The following is a 12,495-nucleotide window of genomic DNA, read 5'->3' as shown; positions in this document are numbered from 1 at the left end:
GCTGAAAGAATTCCCCCTGAGATCAGGAACAAGACAAGGATGTCCTCTCTCAGCACTACTCTTCAACATAGTTTTGGAAGTCCTAGCCACAGCAATCAAAGAAGTAAAAGAAATAAAAGGAATCCAAATTGGAAAGGAAGAAGTAAAACTATCACTATTTGCAGATGACATGATACTATACCTAGGAAATCCTAAAGACTCTACCAGAAAACTGTTAGAGCTCATCCACGAATTTGGCAAAGTCACAGGATACAAAATCAATACACAGAAATCGATGGCATTTCTATACACTAACAATGAAAGAAGAGAAAGAGAAACTAGGGAAGCAATCCCATTTACCATCGCATCCAAAAGAATAAAATACCTAGGAGTAAACCTACCTAAAGAGACAAAAGACCTGTACTCTGAAAACTATAAGACACTGATGAAAGAAATCAAAGATGACACAAAAAGATGGAAAGATATACCATGCTCATGGATTGGAAGAGTGAATATTATCAAAATGACTATACTACCTAAGGCAATCTACAGATTCAATGCAGTTCCTATCAAATTACCAAGGACATGTTTCACAGAACTTGAACAAAATATTTTAAAGTTTGTTTGGAAGCACAAAAGACCCTGAATAGCCAAAGACATCCTGAAAAAGAAAAATGGAGCTGGAGGAATCAGGCTCCTGGACTTCAGAATATACTACAAGGCAACAATCATCAAAACCTTATGGTACTGGCACAAAGACAGAAATATAGATCAGTAGAACAGGATAGAAAGCTCAGACTTAAACCCACGCGCCTACAGCCAACTAATCTCTGACAAAGGAGGCAAGAATATACAATGGAGAAAGGACAGCTTGTTCAATAAGTGGTGCTGGGAAAACTGGACAGCCACATGGAAAAGAATGAAATTAGAACACTCTCTAATACTATACACAAAAATCAACTCCAAATGGATTAAAGACCTAGATATAAGACCAGACACTATAAAACTCTTAGAGGAAAACATAGGCCAAACACTCTCTGACATAAATGACAGCAACATCTTCTCGGATCCACCTCTTAGAGTAATGACAGTAAAAACAAAAATAAACAAATAGGACCTAATCAAACTTAAAAGTTTCTGCACAGCAAAGGAAACCCTAAACAACACAAAAAGACAACCCACAGAATGGGAGAAAATCTTTGCAACTGAATTGAGTGACAAGGGATTCATCTCCAAAATTTATAAACACCTTCTGTAGCTCCATACCAAAAAAACAAACAACCCCATCCAAAAATGGGCAGAAGATCTAAACAGACAGTTCTCCAAAGAAGACATACAGATGGCCGAGAAATACATGAAAAGATGTTCAACATCAGTCATTATTAGAGAAATGCAAATCAAAACCACTCTGAGGTACCACCTTATACCAGCCAGAATGGCCATCATCAAAAAGTCTACAAACAATAAGTGCTGGAGAGTGTGTGGGGAAAAAGGAACCCTATTAATTACACTGTTGGTGGGATTGTAAATTGGTGCAACAACTGTGGAAAACAGTATGGAGATTCCTCAGAAAACTAAACATAGAACTGCCATTTGACCCAGAAATCCCACTCCTGGGCATCTACCCAGAGAAAACCATGACTTGCAAAGACACATGTACTCTAATGTTCATTGCAGCACTATTTGCAATAGCCAAGACATGGAAACAACCTAAATGTCCATCGACAGAGGAGTGGCTTAAGAAGATGTGGTACATATACGCAATGGAATATTAGTCAGCCATTAAAAAGAATGAAATACCGGCATTTTTAGCAACATGGATGGACTTAGAAATTATCACGCTAAGTGAAGTCAGCTATACAATGAGACACCAACATCATATGCTATCACTTAAAGGTGGAATCTGAAAAAAGGACAGACTGACCTTCTTTGCAGAACAGATACTGACTCATAGACATTGAAAAACTTATGGTCTCCGGAGGAGACAGTTTGGGGGGTGGGGGGATGTGCTGGGATGGAAATCCTGTGAAATCAGATTGTTACGATCATTATACCACTACAGATGTAGTAAATTCATTTGAGCAATAAAAAAAAAACTATAAAAATAATTTTGATTCTATTCCAGGAGATTTAAGACCCTCTGCTAAGCTTTTGAGATGGTAACCTGGAGCAATGACTCCAAGGTAAATCAGAAGTAAAGCTAAATAATTATTTTCAAAGAGTTAATTATTATTCTAATCACCAGCTTCACTGCCTCAGTAAATGGATCAGCTTATTTCAGCCACATACCCTGGCATCCAACTCAGGAAGGTGCTGGGACTTGAGGAAACATGAGAGGTTCTAATGGGTTTCTGCCATCTAACTACCTTTAGAGATGATGTTTTACTGGCACTTATTTCTTGTTTTAGCTGGATGTAGAGTATTGAGATTGTTTAGCAACAGAAGTCAACACAAAGAACTGATCTAGGAGTTCCTGTTGTGGCTCAGTGGAAATGAATCTGACTAATATCTGTGAGGATGTGGGTTTGATCCCTGACTTTGCTCAGTGGGTTAAGAATCTAGCATTGCTGTGAGCTGTTGTGTAGGTCGCAGACACAGCTTGGATACCACCTTCCTGTGGTTGTGGCTGTGGCGCAGGCTGGCAGCTATAGTTCTGATTGCACCCCTAGCCTGGGAACTTCCATATGCTGCAAGTGCAGCCCTAAAAAAGCAATAAATAAATAAATAAATAAATAAATAAAATAACTGATCTATATTGTATCTTCCAAGGATCAGCAGAAATATGATTTGAACTATGTAGGACAGATTACAGGAGTATGTAGTCAGGTGGATTGCTTCGCCCAAAGCCAGAAAAGCAGCCTTGCGTGTTGGCAGTGGGTCAGTAATGCATACTCAGCTGAGTAGGCAAGAGCCACGGCGTATAAGGGTACAAGATTTTTGGCCAGATGTTGGAGGAAACAGCCAAATTCCTACATTGTCAGTGATGTGGGCTCAAGAACCAAACAGGTCAGTGATAACCAACAAGTGCTGGGAAGAGATGGCCACAACTTTGGCAAACTCTTCTTGTTACTATACATACATATATATTTGCTCCAAGAGGGTGACTCTCACCCCTCTGGGGACATCATAAAAGAGTTATAGTGTTGGCACATGGAACCCTCTCCAGCCAATGAGAAAAATTTAAGTAATTGGACAAGGCCCAGACAACCAGGTTGATAAACTACCTAAAGATAGATGAATAACAAATATTTTAAATAACACATGTGATAGGACCATAGCAAAAATCAAGCCACAGTCACCAGGGTCCAGGAAGTTATTTTAATACCTTGAAATAGGCCTTTGGTTAAGTTAATAATATCCCACCTGCTTGGATTAACAACCTTCCTGTCAGTCCTCCACCCAACCAGAGGTGATGTGTTTTTAAACTCTGATTTCATTTTATCTTCTAGATATCATAGCCAAGCTTCTTTGAAACTTGTTTCCTCCACTGTTGTTATATTTCATTCATTTGTTAGATGACATGCTTTTGTGACACAGTTTCTATTATTATGTACATCTCTTTTATTTTAGGCTCTTCTATTTATATCTTATTTTTCCCTGACTGATTATAATCTCCTTGAGAACAGAAATCAAGACCTAGAGTTTTGCATTTCTCTCCCAGTGTTGATCTAGTGTCCTGCAGACAGTGATTGTTATAAGCATGGTGGTCAGTTGGGTGAGAATCAACCTTTAAATGACTTTTTGGTAGGTTGTTACCACCACACACCCATTTTCAATATAACATCCTTGGATGATTTTTTTTTCTTTAGCAAACCAAAAATGATGAGCCTCCAGCATTAATGGAGAGACAAGGTACAGAAGAGATGCTTAAAATAATTAGCTTCTCTCTTTCTCTTTCTCCCTGTATCCAGGTGTTGAACTTTGTTCTCTGAGCTTCTCTCTCCACAGGAGGGGCAGCTTGCTATAAGTAGTGGCAGCAAGATGGTGTCTCCCACTGAGAGACACTGATACCACTTAGAGAAGGGAAGGATGCACTGACAGAGGTGAGCATTTCTGCTGTGAGCTGGTTCATGTGTGTCTAAATATATCCCACATCTGCACAGGCACCCAGATGCTCGCCACACATCTGAGCTGCAGCCTTTGTAGGAGTCTGTGTTGAGAGACCCTTGACATGAAGTTGAAAATCCATGTTGACTATACTTTACAAAAATAAACACCTATGTATAAATGAGGTTGTTCATCTCGTAAAACTAACATATATACTTATTCTGCTGCAAAAATAATAAATCAGAACAGTAGTTTGGGGGATCCTGAGATTCCAGTTTGGAAATTTTAGCTGGATTTGGTGGGCTCCAGGGTGTGACCATAGGTTTTCAACAGACAATTCGAGAGGAGATGTAAAAGCACACAAGTATAAACTTGCATGCAAGAGAACACACATGCACACACAGATATAACTCAGCTTAAAATGAAAACTACAGGAACCTAGGAAGCTGGCTGGGAATGAGTGTGTAGGTCAGACCTTTGCTAAGTGCACTGTGTGCCTAGAGGGCAGGGCAGGGGAAGTGGGTTGCAAAGCTGGCTGGGGCTCTGTTTTGGAGCTTGCATTGTTTTCTTAACCAGTCCCAAACCCTGATGACAGGGGAAGAAGTAGCCCAGCCTGGAACTCTGGGGGCAATGTCAGGGACAACCAGAGGTGACTGATTCTGCTTCCTTGCCATCTGCCCCGTGGTCTGCTGGACCCTTTGGCAGAGAGAATGGTAGAAATAAGAGTTTGAGGACAGTTTAAAAGTGGATTAAACACTAAAATGTAAGACTAAAAATCGTAATACTTTTAAAAGTAAACCAAAGCAGAACCCTCTTGGACAATACATTGTAGCATTATTTTTTTAGATCTGTCTCCTAAAGCAAGGGAAATAAAAGCAAAAATAAACAAATGGGACCTAAAAAAAGTTAAAAGCTTTGCACAGCAAAGGAAAGCATTGAAAAAATGTAAAAAACAACATACTGGAATGGGAGAAAATATTTGCAAATGATATGAATGGTAAGGGATTAATATCCAAAATATATAAGCAGCTCATACAGCTCAATATCAAAAACAAACAAAAAATCCATTTAAAAAATGGGCAGAAGAAATGAATAGACATTTTTCCAAAGAGGACATGCAGATGGCCAAAAGGCAAGTGAAAAAATGCTCAACATCATTAATCATCACACAAATGCATATCAAAACCACAATGAAATATCACCCACACCAGAACAGCCATCATCAAAAACAAAAACAAAAACAAAAACAAAAAAACCCCACAACAAATGTTTGTGAGGATGTGTAGAAAAGGAAATCTGTGCACACTGTTGGTGGGTATGTAAATTGGTGCAGCTGCTATGGAAAAGAGTACGGAAGTTTCTCAAAAAAAACTAAAAATACTACCAAATGACCCAACAATTCCCCTCCTGGGTGTATATCCATAAAAAAAAAGAGAAAACACTAATTTGAAAAGATACCTGCACCTCAATGTTCATAGCAGCATTTACAATTGCCAAGACATGGGAGCAACCTAAATGTCCATTGATAGATGAATGGATTAAGAAGATACGGTACATATATACAATGGAATATTACTCAGCTACATAAAAGAATGACATTTTTCCATTTGCAGCAACGTGGATGGACCTGGAGTGGATTATGCTAAGTGACATAAATCAAAGAAAGACAAATACTGTATGATATCCCTTACATGTGGATTCTAAAAAAACACAAGCAGTGAATATAACAAAAAAGCAGACTCACAGATACAGGGAACCAATAAGTGGTTACCAGTAGGGAGAGGGAAGTGGGGCAAAATACAGGTGGAGGAGTAAGAGGTACAAACTATGAGGTATAAAATAAGCTACAAGGATATATTGTACAAATGGGGAATATAGCCAAAGGTTTTTTTTTTTCTTTTTTTTTATGGCATATGGAAGTTCCCAGGCGAGGGGTTGAATCGGAGCTGTAGCTGCTGGCCTACACCACAGCCACAGCAACGCCAGCTCCTTAACCCACTAAGCAAGGTCAGGGATCAAACCTGCATCCTCATGGATACTAGTCAGATTCGTTACTGCTGAGCCACGATGGGAACTTCTATAGCCAATATTTTATAATGACTATAAATGAAGTATAACCTTTAAAAATTGTGAATCACTATGTTGTAACTATGAAACATAATAATATTGTACATCAACTATACTTAAATTAAAAAAAAGGGGGTAGTTTAATCTCATCCCACTGCTTTCTAGATTTTGATTCCAGCAAACAATTTAAGTTCAAGTTCTCTGAACCTGTTTCTTTATCTGTTGAGTAGGGGTAATACAATTGTTTTTATTACATGGTTAGGGTATTATAAAGAGACTAATAGCATCTGTCAGTGAAAGAACTTGATAAATGGTAGTGTTATTATTATTGAGGTTGCTACAAGTTTAAATGCTGTAGAAACTTTCTTTCTAGGATTTTTTTTTTATTTATTATTAAGCAAGCAGCCTAGAACCATCAGGACAGTTGACTGGGAACATTTATAAATTTATGCATTTATACATCTATTATTTTCCTGCTTGTCTTTATTGGCTATTGCTTGTCTGTATTTTGTGACATTTTAATTATTTCACTGTACAATTTCTAACTCCTAAGAAAACTCCAATTTCACAGTACAAGTTAATATTAGTAAATTATTAGTAAATAATATTAGTAAAAATGTCACATCATCCTGACCAAATTAATTATCTCTGTGGTTTTCCCCTGAGTTACACTGTCCCATTTTAGTGGTCTTTTGGATATGTTTAAATTGATTTGTGTCTCTACCAAAATAATTTTAATAAAATCTTTTGTGAATTTTCATAATTCAAAATCAGGTGTTTCAAATGCATATGCAGATAAGGTACATGCAGTTTTGTGTAATACACACACACACACACACACACACGATCACAAACAAATGGCACATTCTTTGCCCTTATCTCATCTACTAACCCTGCCGTCTTATGCAGAAAGCAATTAGATTTGTTTGGCATCAACTGGTCAACACAATCCACTATTTCTGGCTCTCCCTTGTACTGTTCAAGTAGAAACACAATATTTTATTTTATTGCATTCCTTTTCCAAGCACCACATCTAGACTTTTTGCATGCTAATTGCTATATTTGATTTACTTGGGTTGATTTATAAGGTGATGAGCTTTTAAAGACATTTCCCACAGGACATTTGTTTTCTTTGACATTGTTTTGCTACTAGACTCTAAGTGTTTTTGCTACCCAGGGCCATGATCATTGCTGGTTTTATTAATTGCTTGCTGCATAAGAATTATTTTGAATAAACACTGTCAAGCTAACTATAGCATGTGTCTTTCTTTTAGGTCATTTTGTAGATTATAATCTTATCTGGTACTAAGCAATTAAGATAAGAAATTCTATTAAAAATTAAACTTTGAACAAAGAATTCAGAGTCATCAAAATGTATGGGATAATGGCTTTCCAAAAATATCAATGGATTGCTTCCAGATCTTTCTGATGAAGCATGTTTATTATAACCTTGGAATTATCCTTAAAAATACTCTCCTTTACCATCTCTATATGTTTCTAAATACTTTGGTGGAAGACATGTAGCAGTTACTATTATTGCTTTTATGAAAAGAGCTTTGATGTCAATATGCTTGTATTTAATCCTGTCTTCATCACACGAGAGTGGATGGACTTGTTAGTTATTCAGCATCTTTGGGATTGTATCCCTCACCTATAAAATGGAGACAGTACCACCCCTTCACCCAGTGCCTAGAGCACCCAATGAGCTTGCAGAAAAACAAACAAGAGTGCTGCCTAATCAAGCTTCCCCTCATGTTCACAACTGTCCAGTTGCTTCCATCTCTGGTCAGCACAGTTTCCTGCTAGAAGAATTTGACCATGTCTCCAAAATGATTCCTCAACACTCCCCTTTGCCATCCCATTTCTATTCTTGGCCTGAGACCTTGACTTGCACTTCACTGGGTAAAGAAACATTGCTATAGGAAATCCCTAGTCCCTCCTCTGCTCAGTCTCCGACCCTGCTTGCACCTGTGCTTGCACCTTCCCTTCTGGTGTTTCTCCTGCTGGGATCTGGACCAAGATGGCTGACACCCCACCACCTCCACCTGTAGCCTGACTCATTCCTTCCTCCACACCCAAGGTCTATGGTCCTTCAGGTTCCCTCTCTCTCCTGCATATTTCATTTCTCCTCTATAGGTCATTGCCATTGGTGTAAAAATAAATACCAGCATCATCCAACTGTGAATAAACCCTTCAGTGATCCAACATCTCCTTTTATCTATTGCTTCATTTTTCTGTTGTCCTTTTCAGCAGATCTTTCCAAAGGAGTTGATGCACTCCCTGTTCTCTTTCTTCACTTGTGTCATTCCTTCTATATTTCACAAGCCTATATGCTCACTGCTCCACTCTAACTCTTGGGTCAAAATCATTCTTAATTCCCTCTGGCCAAATCCAATGGACATTTTTTTGCCCTTATCTTCCATGACCTTTCAGCCGGATTTAACATAATTAACCCATTTGTAAACAATCTATCTTAAAAAAAAAAGTACAGCACCATTTTATTTTATTTATTAAGTTTTTACCATTTTAGATTGGAGCATAGTTAGTTTACTATGTGGTGTTAGCTTCAGGTGTACAGCAAAGTAATTCAGTTATACACAGATACCTATGTATAATTTTTCAGATTCTTTTCCATTGTAGGTTGTTAGGAGATACCGACTATAATTCCTTATGCTATGCAGTAGGTACTTTGTTTGCTTTTTTATTTTATGGCTGTGCCTGTGGCATATGGAAGTTACTGGGCCAGGGGTCAAATTGGAGCTGCATCTGCTGGCCTATGCCACAGCCACAGCAACACTGTATCCAAGCTGCATCTGTGACCTACACCATAGCATAAGGCAATGCCAGATCCTTAACCCACTGAGTGAAGCCACGGATCAAACCCAAATCCTCACAGAGACAATATTGGGCTCTTAACCTGCTGAGCCACAATGGGAACACCGGTTTATCTATTTCATATGTATTATTGCGTATCTGCTAATTCCAACCTCCTAATTTATCCTACCTCCAACTCTCTCTATCCTTTTTGGTAACTGCTATCCAATTTGGTAACTGTTATCCAATTTGGTAACTGTAAGCTTGTTTTGTCTGGGAGTCTCTTTTATTTTGTAAGTAAGTTCATTTGTATCATATTTTAGATTCTACATATAAGTCATAACATATGATATTTGTTTTTCTCTGTCTGACTTCTCTTAATATAATCTCTAGGTCCTTCCACACTTCTGCAAACAGCATTATTTAATTATTTTTAGGGCTAATATTCCACTCTCTACATGTACCACTTCTCCTTTATCCATTTCTCTATCAATGGATATGTCTTGTCCATTGTGAATAGCGCTGCAGTGAACATAGGGGTGCATGTATCTTTTTGAATTAGGTTTTTTTTTTTTTGTCTTTTTGCCTTTTTCTTGGGCCGCTCCACGGCATATGGAGGTCCCCAGGCTGGGGTCTAATCAGAGCCGTAGCCACCGGCCTATGCCACAGCCACAGCAATGCGGGATCCGAGCCACATCTGCGACCCACACCACAGCTCATGGCAACGCCGGATCCTCAACCCACTGAGCAAGGCCAGGGATTGAACCCGCAACCTCATGGTTCCTAGTCGGATTCGTTAACCAGTGTGCCATGACAGGAACTCCTGAATTAGAGTTTTGTCTGGAAACATGGCCAGGAGTGGGATTGTTGGATCATATGGTAGTTTTATATTTAGTTTTCTGAGGTACCTCCATACTGCTCTCCATAGTGGTTGCACCAATTTACATTCCCACCAAGAGTGCAGGAGAGTTCCCTTTTCTCTACACCCTCTGCAGATGGCTATTCTGACTGGTGTGAGGTGGTACACAAAGTACTTAGGGTCTCCAAAAGGGTCACTGTATTATTATCAATTTATATAGACATATAAATTTTTCAATTCCATGTAGAAACTTTTTTTTTTGTCTTTTTGCCTTTTCTGGGGCCACTCCTGCAGCATGTGGAGATTCTCAGGATAGGGGTCTAATCAGAGCTGTAGCCACTGGCCTATGCCAGAGCCACAACAACGCAGGATCCGGCTGCGTCTGCAACCTACACCACAGCTCACGGCAACACCGGATCCTTAACCCACTGAGCAAGGCCAGGGATTGAACCCGCAACCTCATCGTTCCTAGTCGGATTCATTAACTACTTAGCCATGATGGGAACTCCAGAAACCTTGTTTTTAATCATATTTCAGGGTGATGTTGGGTAGATGGCACATATTTTGTCTCAAGTCAAGGTCCATCTTGTTGGCAAATTTTTAGTATTGTAAACCCTAAGCATAGAAAGTTAGAGCTTTGCAGGTGATGTAGTGAAAAGGAATTAAGATAACACAGTGTGAAACAGGATGTTTAAAGCATCATTTAGAGATCTTTTGCTAGAGAAGATATTTTACATATAATATTCTCAATGGATGTGAAACTATTGTTAGGTTTCTTCTTTGATCTTTATGATTTCCTTCCTTCTGCTGACTTTAGGGTTTTTTTTGTTGTTCTTCTTCTTTTTATAATTCATTTGGGTGGAGGGTTAAGTTGTCAATTTGAGATCTTTCTTCTTTTATGAGGAAGGCCTGTATGGCTATGAACTTCCCTCTGGGCACTGCTTTTGCGGCATCACATAGATTTTGAGTGGTTGTGTCTTCATTATCATTTGTCTGGAGGCATTTTTTAATTTCCTTCTTGAGTTCCTCATTGACCCATTGGTTTTTTAGTAGCATGTTGTTTAGTCTCCATGTAGTCGGTTTTTTCTCATTCCTTTTCCTGTGATTGATTTCTAGTCTCATGCCATTGTGGTCAGAGAAGATACTTGAAATAATTTCTATACTCTTAAATTAGTCGAGATTAGCTTTGTGCCATAATATGTGATCAATTCTTGAGAATGTTCCATGTGCACTTGAGAAGAATGTGTATTCTGATTTTTTTGGATGTAGTGTCCTGAAGATGTCAATTAAGTCTAACTTTTCTATTGTTTCCTTTAGGGTCTCTGTTGCTTTATTGGTTTTCTGTCTAGAGGATCTGTCCATTGATATGAGCAGGGTGTTAAAATCTCCTACTATGATTGTATTCCCATCAATTTCTCCTTTTATGTCTGTTAATATTTGTTGTATGTATCTGGGTGCTCCTGTATTTGGGGCATATGTGTTGAAGACTGAATGGATCTTCTTGAATGGATCCTTTAACCATTAAAGGGTGTCCTTCTTTGTCTTTCTTTATGGCCTTCATTTTAAAGTCTATTTTGTCTGATATGAGTAGTGCAACTCCTGCTTTCCTGTCTTGTCCATTGGCATGAAATATCTTTTCCCATGCCCTCACTTTCAATCTATATGTGTTATTTGTCTTAAGGTGAGTTTCTTGTAGGCAGCAGATTGAAAGTTTTTGCTTTTTTATCCAACAAGCCACTCTTTGTCTTTTGATTGGAGCATTCAGTCTATTGACATTTGAGGTCGTAATTGATAGATGATTATTTATTACCATTTTAAACCTCATTTTCCAGTTGATTCTATGATTCTCCATTCTTCCTTTCTTTTTTGGTTGGATGGTCTCCATTTATTTTCTGCTTGAGTACTTTTCTTTTCATTTTTTGTGGATGTAATGTTGGGTTTTGATTTGTGCTTGCAATGTTTTTTTAGTATGTTAACCCCTTCCTATAACTGTGTGCTTTAGCCTGATAATAATGTAGGCTCAAACACTTAATTACAATAATAAAATTTAAAAGAAAGAAAAAAAAATTTCCTTACCTCCCTTGCCCACATTGTATGATTTTGATGTCTTTTTTTTTTTTTTAAGACATCTCCATGATTAGATCTGTATGCTGGCTTATTCAAGTGACTGCTCTCTAATTGTGGTTTCTTCCATCCTAGTTATTCCTCTTTTTTTTTTTTTTAATTTAGAGAAGCCCTTTCAGTATTCTTTCAGAATGGATTTTGTATTGCTGTACTCTTTTAGCTTTTGTTTGTTGGAGAAATTCTTTATTTCCCCTTCTATTTTAAATGATATTCTTGCTGGATAGAGTATTCTAGGTTGCATATTTTTTCCTTTCAGTGCTTTAAATATTTCTTGCCATTCCCTCCTATGGAGTTTCTGTAGAGAAATCAGCTAATAGATAAAATAGAGATTCAAAAAATTATAGAAAAAGTCAATAAAACCAAGAGCTGGTTCTTTGAAAAGTTTAGCCAAATTGACAAACCTCTGGCTAGACTCACCAGGACGAGGAGAGAGAGAACCCAAATAAACAATGACAAACCTATGGCTAGACTCACCAAGAAGAGGAGATAGAAAACCCAAATAAACAAAATAAGAAATGAAAAAGGAGAAATCTCATCGGATACTGCAGAAATACAAAAAACCTTACAAGAATACTATGAACAATTATATGCCAAAAAATTTGACA

Source organism: Phacochoerus africanus, chromosome 3 (genome assembly GCF_016906955.1).
Source record: "Phacochoerus africanus isolate WHEZ1 chromosome 3, ROS_Pafr_v1, whole genome shotgun sequence".
NCBI classification, from domain to species: domain Eukaryota; kingdom Metazoa; phylum Chordata; class Mammalia; order Artiodactyla; family Suidae; genus Phacochoerus; species Phacochoerus africanus.
This window is presented reverse-complemented; position numbering follows the sequence as displayed.